Below are 11103 nucleotides of genomic sequence, written 5' to 3' on the forward strand. Positions count from 1 at the left end.
GATTTGAACTTGCCACACACGCTTCTTCGCAAGCACTTATCTGGATCGGTTGATCCACAAGCCTGAATGACACTTAGCCATATGGCGAACGTGTCCACCTTTTCCGGTAAGCGTATTTGCTCCTTCTACTTTTACCTGTGGATGCCTAATATATGAAGACCACTCATGTGATTTACATTGCACCTACGATACACGCTTTCTCTTTTTTGACACCGGAGAAAATATGCTGTTTACATTGATGGACATTTATTTGATTATGAACTTTATTTTTACTCTATGAGGTTTATTCCTCCCTCTTTTTCTCAAATATGGTTGTTATTCCATCACGCTGAAGGATTGGTTGTCACATATATGTCACTAATATGTATTGTGGTAGCTAATATTTGAATTTGTGTTTAGTGCTGCATTCATATATATATTTATAGTCAATCCACTTGTTGGTAATATTTTTTCCAGATTGGATGAACTGGATCACCGCATGGATCAGTTCGCCATGGCGTTACAAACGCTCCTGAGTCACACGGCTCACCTGGAATATCCCACTGTGGCCACCCCGATACAACCTATGTTGCAGGCTGACCCTGCTGTTGCTCCAGTCTTTGTGCAGGTACCCGCATCGAGTATTACCTCTATAAGATGTAGATGAGATATGTTGATATGATATGTTGAGATATACTTTGACATGCTGCCCCAGGCATTTCCCACGGACAGAATCAAAGTAGGTTTCATGATATCTTTGCTTTCTGAGAGAGCCTTGGCCTGGGCAAACCCTCTATGGGAGACGAAAAACCTGTTGTCTTGAGTTACCCTGAGTTTGTGGCTTCGTTTAAAAGGGTATTTGACGTTCCCGCACGCTCCGCTTCTGCTGCCAAGTGCCTCATGTCCATCGAACAGAGTACGAGAACTGTTGCCAACTATGCCATTGAATTCTGTACTCTGGCAGCAGAGGTTGTGTGGAACAAGTAGGCCCTCGTGGCTGCTTTTTCTCATGGTCTCTGAGATACCATAAAGGATGAGATAGCAGCCCGAGATATACCCACTGAGCTGGAGAAGTTGATCACATTTGCCATCCTCATTGACTCCAGTCTCAGAGAAAGAGACTCTTTTAAGGAGCACTTGCAGAAGCCTCCTGTACATTTGTCTCCGAGCTTTGCAGTCCCACCCGAGCCTCCAGCACCTCCCATGCCTCCTGGTACCGAGTCAGGCAGTGAAGGTGAACCTATGCACTTGGGTTTCACGCATCTCTCTGCTGATGAGAGAACCTTTAGGAGGAGGGAGAGATTGTGCCTTTATTGTGGCCAGGCAGGTCACTTTTTGAAGTCCTGTCCTACCCGTCCAGGGAATGCCTGAACCTTGAGGTCCTGTCACAGACAGACCTTAGGTGGCTTTGTTTCATCCCCAGTTATTCAGAAGGATAAGCCCCTGGTTTCAGTCAACCTTTCTTGGGCTGAGTCGTCCGTTGAGATACAAGCTCTAATCAACTCTGGGGCTGCAGGCCAGTTCATTGATGCTGCTTTTGTATCGAAGCACTTGATTCCACTGCAGCTAAGTGACACTCCACTTGTCATTGAGGCTCTTGAAGGGAGACCTCTACAGCCTGCCCATGTGACTCATGAGACGGTTCCGTTGTCCATGGCCGTAGGGGCTCTTCACCATGAGATAATCCAATTCCAAGTTATTTCCTCACCTAAGTTTCCGCTGGTTATTGGTTATCCTTGGTTACAGAGGCACAACCCCTCTTTTGATTGGCTCCATGCTGAGATTCTCTCCTGGTCACTACAATGCAGTGAGACATGCTTCCAGAAGGTAGCCAAGGTCCTGTGCACCTCTTCACTCTCCTCCCTGCCGGAGGAGTACTGTGATTTTAGCGGTGTCTTTGACAAAGGTCAAGCCGGTAGTTTGCCTCCACACCGGCCGTATGATTGCGCAATTGACCAACCTGGTGCTATACCCCCTCGTGGCCGGGTTTACCCTTTGTCGGTCTTGGAGGATACGGTCATGGAGAAGTATGTTGCAGACGCACTTTCTTAAGGTTTCATCTGCATATCCTCGTCTCCTGCTAGTGCTGGTTTCTTCTTTGTGAAGAAGAGGAGTGGTGAACTGAGACCTTGTATTGATTATAGGGGTCTCAATCATTTCAGGATTAAGAATGCCTATCCGATTCCGTTGATTAAGGAGTTATTTGACCGCCTCAAGGGAGCAACGGTTTTCACGAAGCTTGATTTGAGAGGGGCATACAATCTTGTGAGGATTAAGGAGGGCAACGAGTGGAAAACTGCGTTTAATACCAGAACAGACCATTATGAGTACCTCGTAATGCCTTTTGGCCTTTGTAACGCCCCGGAACTTTTCCAGGAATTTATTAACGATGTCCTCTGAGATTTGTTGCAGGTATGTGTGGTGGATATTCTCGATGATAACTTCATATTTTCCAAGTCCCTGGAGAGCCACCACACAGATGTCTGTCGTGTGCTTCAGAAAGGGAGAACAATCTCTATTGTAAACTGGAAAAGTGCGAGTTCCATCGTGAACAGGTTAAATTCCTGGGCATGTCATTTCCACTGCTGGTTTTTCGATGGACCCAGAGAAACTTTCAGCAGTACTACAGTGGCCCCGACCCGTGGATTTACATCCTCTGCAGCATTTTCTGGGCTTTGCCAACTATTATCAGAAGTTTATTCGTAACATCTCGTCTCTGGTCAAGCCCCTGACTGATATGACCAGAAAGGACAGTAACCCACAGAGTTGGTCTCCGAAGTCCATTAAGGCCTTTGAGACTCTCAAGGCTGCCTTTGTTTCTGCTCCTGTGTTGTCTACTGTGTCTGTATACTCCAAAAAGGCCTCTGATTTTGCCCGAATGAAAACATGAATAGGTTTGAGGTTGTCAAAGATCTAGAAATGTTCGCACGCAAGCTTATGTTAAAAAAAAATGTACCAAAAACCTCAGGGATCTATGGAACTAACACCCCAAGAAAACCAAGCCATTGATCAGTTGGTGTCGCTCCTGGAGGAGAACGACACGACTGACCTTATTGACCACATTGACTTACCGACAGTGTTATCCCTTCCCCTGGATACCAAGGAGAGGCCGTCACAGGAACATAAACAAGAGTCCAAATTTAAGAAAAAGTCAGTACAGTTTCCACCCCCCAGCTCTAACCCTAATATCTCAGCATTTTTGAAACTGGTCCATAGGGAGATCGATAAGTTATGTATCCGTTCCCCTAAAAATACAAATACTAATATGGCAGACAGAGATGCATTAAAGAAACTCAGTGACAACAAGTCGATAGTTATCAAGCTTTCGGACAAGGGGGGCAACATTGTCCAGATGGACAATGTTCAGTATACGAAAAAAAAACTACAGCCATTAACCGGCACATAGCTACCCAACATCATTTTGACCCCCAAGTCATCGAATTCTCTGCACTCGAGCATGTTCCCCTACATGCCAGAGGTGGGAGTATTGATAATAAACTATTACAGTTGGAGACAAAATGGATCCATACTTTACAGGCCACACAATTCCCTGGGCTTAATGAACATATCAGTTTTAAACCCTTTCTATAAGCTGCTGTACCCTTTGATGTATGACTTTCTGTCCTTTTTTACCTAGCTATGTATTTTAGCCGTCCAATGTGTTTCTCCCTATTTTTTCCAATTTGCGCCACAGTGGTTCCCATTCCCCTCCTTCCCCATTGTTCCTCTTTCTCCCCCTTTCCCCCCCTCCCCCCCTTTCCCCCTTTCCAGGTTACCCCCCTATGGGTTCTAGTCCAGCCACTTATCCCAATCTCCACCACATGTTCTCCCATAATTGTTTTTCCTTGTTTAGTTTTTTACTTGGTTTTTTGTATTTTTGTGCTTAGATCTTCACCATTGCAAAAGGCTCATGCTATTCCCTGATGAAGCCAATGTCTTGGCGAAACATGTAGGAACCGAGCTTTTGTTTTGAAGGCCATCTCCACCTGGCCCACTCCATTGCATTTGACATTGTTAAAGTGTATATGTAAACTGCTTGCAAGAATTTATGCGTTTGTTTGTATGTGTTAAAATTTGTTCAATAAAGTATTTTTTTTAATTTTAGTGGTACTACTCTACTCCCATATTTTTTCCCTGGCACCGTTATAATCCCACTGCTCATTTCCCCTACTATCCATTTAATGTTCAGTATACATCCATGTGTCAAAAAAATCTAATGAACAAAAATTGGTACAAGAAAATTACCAAGGATGTGGTCACCAGATTCCACCAAGAATATTATTCATTGGTGGACACAGCATACAAAAATAATGTTATTAACAAAACCATCTGGGAATACATCAGAGTTAAATTCCCAGTTGTACCAACTTTTTATTCATTATCCAAAATCCATAAGGATAGGCATAATCCAACAGGCAGACCCATCATTTCAGGCAGAGGATCCATCAGTGAAAACGCAAGTCGTTTAATTGATGAGTACCTAAAACCTCATGTCACTAGCCTACGCTCCCTTGTGAAAGATACTATACACTTTCTTAAAATTATTGAAAATCTTGTAATACCATAACATGCATATCTGGTAACTATTGACGTCGAAGCCCTTTACAGCTCTATTCCCAATGCTGTGGGGCTTCTGACTGTCAAAAGGGCCATCTATCAGACCGCTTTAATCTCACTTTCACGATGTCATCCAGCCTTAATGAGATACCTTTTTTAGACGTCATGGTCTCCAGGACCAGGATGGTGGACTCAGCAGTGGTCTTTATCGGAAGGCCACTGCGGGCAACACCATCTTACACGCCTCAAGTTTCCATCCACCAAGTCTTATTAAATCCATACCATATAGTCAGTACCTCAGGGTACGTAGAAACTGCACTGATGAGGCGACCTTTAAAATCGAAGCAGATAATTTAAGGGAAAGACTTCTCTTAAGAGGCTATTCACGTACTTCCCTAAAAAAGGCATACAAACGGGCCACTATACATACTCGACATACACTTATTTACTCACAAAAGCGTAAGAATCAGGATAATCCCCTGTGCATAATTACCAAGTACTGCAATCAACATACAGAACTTAGAAAAATAGTGTCAAAATTTTGGCACGTTCTGACTATGGACCTGAATCTAAGTCAACTTCTCCCCGAGAGGCCGCTCTTCACCTTCAGGAGGGCCACATCTGTGGCCTCCAGATTGGTTAGGAGTGAATTCAAGGGAGATAATTTTGCTGAGTACTGTAAGTACAAGGGGACCTTCATGTGTGGGGCCTGTGGGTACTGCAAATTCATGTATACTATCAAAAACCCGATTTTACCTGATGGCAGTACCTTCAGGCCAAAACACTTTGCCAATTGCAAGACCAAGGGGGTTGTGTACATGCTCCAGTGTGAGTGCGGATGCTTCTATGTCGGGAAGACCAAATTGGAGTTTTGTCATGCAGACTTGTGATCCCGATTTACCATTGGGTAGGCACACCACCTTGGGGATTTTTCTAAAAATCAAATTCCTGATTTTGGATCGGGTACACCCCAGTCTGAGGGGGGGAGACTGGATTAAGGATCTCCTCCAGCTCGAACTGTGGTGGATTTACAACTTGCAAGCTACCAAGCCCCCTGGACTCAATGATGCATTATGCTTCAAACCATTTTTGGAGGGCTTTGACTCCGGGGGTATGGAAAAATAGGGTCCCCTCTCATCCCTTCTTTGCTCAGGTCTCTTTCCCATCTCTCCATAGCCTTTTTTGGTTAGATCTTTTGGAGATGCAATCTTTCCCTTCCCCTCCCCCTCTCCCGTTTCCCCTCCCCCCTTGTTCCCTTCTCTACTACTATGTTGGTCCCTGCTACCTTGCTCACTTGCAATATATGGTTGTTATTATTTCTTGCCCCTTTGGGTTCTTTATTTACTTATAAATACACATTTTGGTCTTATATGTAGTTGTCATTTATAGTTTTTGCTGGGATATAATTTACTGGGCAAGACTGGGACCTTTCAGTGGGATACAGGGGGTGTTTTTGATTGCATATAATGTCATTGTCCCATGATTTATTTCTCTGTGCAACAGTTTCGCGATCGTCTCCACTGCAAATCACTCACCAGTGTTTCAATTGGTTTTGGTTACATCCATATAGTTTTGCATGCTTTTTATGTATGCATTCAATTAACTTTATTTTTGGAATCTTACTCCTTTTTCTGTTTTTTGCTTAGCGGTGCATCCATTGTGAGATGCTACACTGGTGGATGCTGGCTCATGTGTGCAGACCCGGCACGACAAAGATGCTCCCTTTGGGACATCGTGGGAGGGGCTGCCTTTTTGGACGCCCCTCCACTCTAGCCCTGGGTCAGTCTCCTGACTGTCACCAGGGAAGGTTTGCCGTGCCGGTGGGAGTTGGCTGCGGCGAGTCACTCCAAGGCGCAGTGCCGTGACGCATGTCTGCACTTGCGTTCCAGCTTGGCTGGTGCGCAAGTGCAGACATGCATCACGACATGCGTCACGGCACTGCGCCGACGACGGTGCATCGTCGGGGCTGGCGCTGCGGGGAGGCGTGGCGCAGCCGACACTCAGGGGGCCCATTGGTGGGACGGGAGCGATACACACCTCCATCAAGCTGTCTGTTAGTCAGCGGTTGATGGATGGGATGGGTAAGGTCTGGGACATCCCTTTTTCCCAGCTGATTCTCTTCTTGAATCAGCTGATGATCTATCTTGAGGCTGTTAAATAAGCTGGCTCACTCAGTCTGACCTCCAAGCTGGAGTGGGATGCTGAGTCTGTGCTGGCAGTTCTGCCGGTGGAAAGTGAGTAATGCCCCGTACACACGATCCGAAAGTCATACGTAAAATGCCGCATTCGAAACGATCGTACGATAATCGGATCGTTAGTACAGAGCTTTCGAGAGCCGATCAGGACAGTTCATCCGATATTATTCTATCGGACATGCACGGAAATTTTTTCCGTACGATGCCAGATCGTACGATTTTCGTTTAATCGGTACATCTATCGTTCGAAAATGCAATACAAATGCATTGCAACACATGACATCGCTTCCGAATTTTTATTCTGTCGTACGGGAATTTTCGGGACTTTAGTAAACTCATCAGATTCGATGTGAGATTAGCATGCAAACAAAAACGGACGATCATTCGTCCGATATTCGGATCGTGTGTATGGGGCTTAAGGCATATTTATGTTTTGGGCTGTCCTGGGGCTACTTATGGTTAAAACTATCCAAGCTCCCTTTGGGGTACCTGCCCAGTTTTCTCTCTTGCGTGTTGCACTTTGTTAGCACCACTTTGACTTAACCCAGCTCTCTATAACCAGGCTCCCTCACTTTCTTACAGCCTGTTGGTTACAAGTCCAGATTCCCAGCCCTCTCCCCTATCCCATCAACTGAAAGTCACACACTTGATTTTTGCTTACAGGTATGTTTACCAACCACCCGTCTTCTGGGTGCAGCGATCCTCAGGGCCAGTAGGGGTACTTAGTACCTCTTTGGTACATTTGCCATTCTGCGACACCACTCCGGAATGAATACTTTCCAGCTAATTTTCAGGTGTACATTGCCGTTGAGACTTTCGTGAAACTGTTTTTATGCCATGGATACATACGTTGTATTTATATATGGGAAGTAAGTGAGGTTTATGTTCTGATTTGTTTTCCTTTTTGTTTTTTACTGTTTATTTTTCCCTGAGGAGGTTTTTTCATGTGATGTTCATTATCTTTTTTATTTTATAACCCCTCAGATGCCAACTCTCACTCAACGAACCCTGATGAAGGATTTTCTGAAACACGTCGGTTTGGTTCAGTGAGATTCATTAACCTCTATATATGGTCTTCTTTCTACTACCTCCATTTGTATCCATATGTATACATATATCCTGCCTCTAATGTATTTTGTACATATTTTTCCTTTTGTAACAATTTTTTGTCCTTGTATATGTGTTGTCTTTTGAGCATGTAAAAAAGTATATATATTTTATCTATACAGCATTGACTTGCATGGTAGTGCCTAAAAGATCCCGCCACAGGGGAACTTTTGTTTTCTTATTGCTTTATGGGATGTGGCACACTTCTTTATATCTACTTTCTGTCAGATTCTCTTTTTTCTGCTCCTGTGTTGGCACATCCTGATCCTACGTTACCGTTTATCCTTGAAGTTAATGCTTCTGAGACTGGTGTTGGTGCCCTTCTGTCTCAATGTCCTACCTCTGAGAGCACTATCCATCCTTGTGGCTACTTTCCAAGAAATTGTCACCTGCGGAGTGCAATTACGAGATTGGTGACAGAGAGCTGTTGGCGATCATTTTAGCCCTGAAAATATGGAGACATCTCCTCGAATGTACCACTGTGCCAGTTCTCATTCTTACTGACCATAAGAATCCCACATTCTTGTCTGAGGCTAAACGCCTCTCCCAGAAGGGCGCAATGGGCTCTTTTCTTGTCAAGTTTCAATTATATTGTCTCATTCTTACCCGGTACTAAGAATGTAAGGGCTGACGCCTTGTCACAACAATTTTCCTCTACTTCCAAGTTGGAGTCGCTTCCGGTTTCTGTGATTCCTCCTGATCGTATTCTGGCTACGGTTCACACCAGTCTCACTTCTCCTTTGGGTGACAAAATTCTTGCTGCTCTGGTCGATGCTCTTCCTGAGAAACCTTAAAACAAATAAACTGGCGCTCAGAGGCTATAAGGCAAATGACTATAAAAGTTAATGAAATTATAAAGTCTAAAAGCTGGATCAATCACGGTGTAATCAGGACGGTGTTGGAAGTCTTGGACAGGAGCCAGGAAACAGTCTATAAAGCAGGAGACGATCCCTGGAGGATAAGTCATAGGTAAAACAAAACACCGGAATAAAACTTTTCTTTTCTTGTAGGAATTTGTGTGGCCAGATTCACGAAAGGCAGCTCTTCTTGTTGAGAGAAGTCAAACTCAGATCCATCCAGGTAAAAAAGAGAGAGAGGAGCGCCACTAAGTAAAATCATTTATTCACCAATATAAAAACAAAGTATCAACTTACATTTAGGAGCGGTATATAGAACAGACAGATGTGATTCCTGATAGAAGAGGGGGAAGGGAACAGTCAGTGATTCCCCGGGGATGCCTCCAAACACAACGCAGTCTGGCGGGGGGCCAGGACGGTACACAGCCTGTCTCTGCGGGAGGACGGAGCGGCAGCCCAGGAAGCCGCTGGCAATGTTGTCAATGAGGAGAAAAAACACAACGCGTTTCTGAGCATGCGCAGGGTCTGTACGGCACATGCGCGCTCCTTTATCAAGTGTCTTGGCTGTGTACCGTCCTGGCCTCCCCGCCAGACTGCGTCGTGTTTGGAGGCATCCCCGGGGAATCACTGACTGTTCCCTTCCCCCTCTTCTATCAGGAATCACATCTGTCTGTTCTATATACCGCTCCTAAATGTAAGTTGATACTTTGTTTTTATATTGGTGAATAAATGATTTTACTTAGTGGCGCTCCTCTCTCTCTTTTTTTCCTGAGAAACCTTGTGACTGCTGCTTTGTCCCAGAGAGTCTCTGTACTACCGTGCTCCAGACTTACCATTCTCCCAAGGCAGCTGGCCACCCTGGGAAGAATCAACTCATTTGGGCCATTTCCTAACAATTCTGGTGGCCTAGTCTACGTGCTGATCTAACTGCCTTTGTAGCTGCCTGTTCCATGTGTGCTCAGAGTAAGAATCCACAACACCTTCCAGTGGGCCTCCTACAACCCTTACCCAATGGGGAGAGGCCCTGGATCCACCTGTCTATGGATTTCATTGTGGAGTTACGCAACGCCCAGGGCAACACAGTTATCCTTATGGTGGTTGACCGGTTTTCAAAGATGTGTCATTGTATTTCACTTAAGAAGCTGCCCACTTCTAAGGAACTGGCTTCCATTTTTGCTTACATGGGCTACCCAAGGTGATTGTCTCAGACAGGGGTAGTCAGTTTGTGTCCCGGTTCAGGCGAGCCTTTTGTGCACAGTTGGGAATTCAGCTTGCTTTTTCCTCTGCGTATCACCTGCAGTCTAATGGGGCTGCAGAACGAGCCAATCAGTCCTTGGAGCAATTCCTACGTTGCTATATTTCTGACCATCATAACAACTGGTCAGACATATTACCATGGGCAGAGTTTGCTCGCAACAGTGCTTTGAATTCTGCTTCCCGATTGTCCCCATTTATGGTGAATTATGGTTTCCAACCCTCCATGTTGTCAGTGATTCCGCAGAGTTTGTTCCGCAGAGTATTCCTGCGCTTGTTCTGCAGAGTATTCCTGCGTTAGAGGAGCATCTCCGTGGTCTTCATTCCACTTGGGCACAAGTCCAGGAGGCTTTGCGTCATGCTAATGATAGGTACAGACTCCATGCTGATCGCAGATGCCTGCCTGCACCTTCCTACAAGGTTGGGGACAGGGTCTGTCATCTGGCAATCTCCGACTTTGTATTCCCTCACTGAAGTTTGCAGCTCGGTTTATTGGGCCTTTCGGTATTCTTCTCAGGATTAACCCAGTGGCTTACGCATTAGACATTCCTTCTAATATGCGTATTTCGAATGTATTTCATGTCTCCTTATTAAAACCTTTGGTCTGCAACTGCTTTACCACCTCTGTGCCACATCCTCACCCTGTATAGGTTGAGAACCATGAGGAGTGTGAAGTACAGTCCATTGTTGACTCCTGTAGGTTCCGTGGGCGCATACAGTACCTGGTGCATTGGAAAGGGTACGGTCTGGAGGAACGCTCTTGGGTCTCATCCTCGAACATACATGCCCCTGTCCTCCTCTGTTGTTTTCCCCTCAAGCCCAGTGGTCCTCTGAGGGGAAGGGGTCGTTGAGGAGGAGGTACTGTCAGGGTTGGGCTCAGCCCTTCCTTCTCTGAGCTGGCCACTCAGCTGTCAGCTAATTGCCAGCTCCCATCTTTCTCCACAGTTACTCAGCTGTTGTTGATATCCTACTTGTCAGTCCTGCCCACTTAAGCCGCCCAGTCCAGAGAAGCTCTGCTTTCACCTTGGTCAACATCACAAGAAACATCTCCTGCGTTCCTGTTTAAAGACTGGCTTAGCTGACATCCCTTCTGGTTCCAGATCCTGCTTGCTGTTCCACTACTTTGATCCCTGACTTCTGGCTTGGCTGGCTAT

This window comes from Aquarana catesbeiana, linkage group LG08 (genome assembly GCF_042186555.1).
Source record: "Aquarana catesbeiana isolate 2022-GZ linkage group LG08, ASM4218655v1, whole genome shotgun sequence".
NCBI lineage: Eukaryota > Metazoa > Chordata > Amphibia > Anura > Ranidae > Aquarana > Aquarana catesbeiana.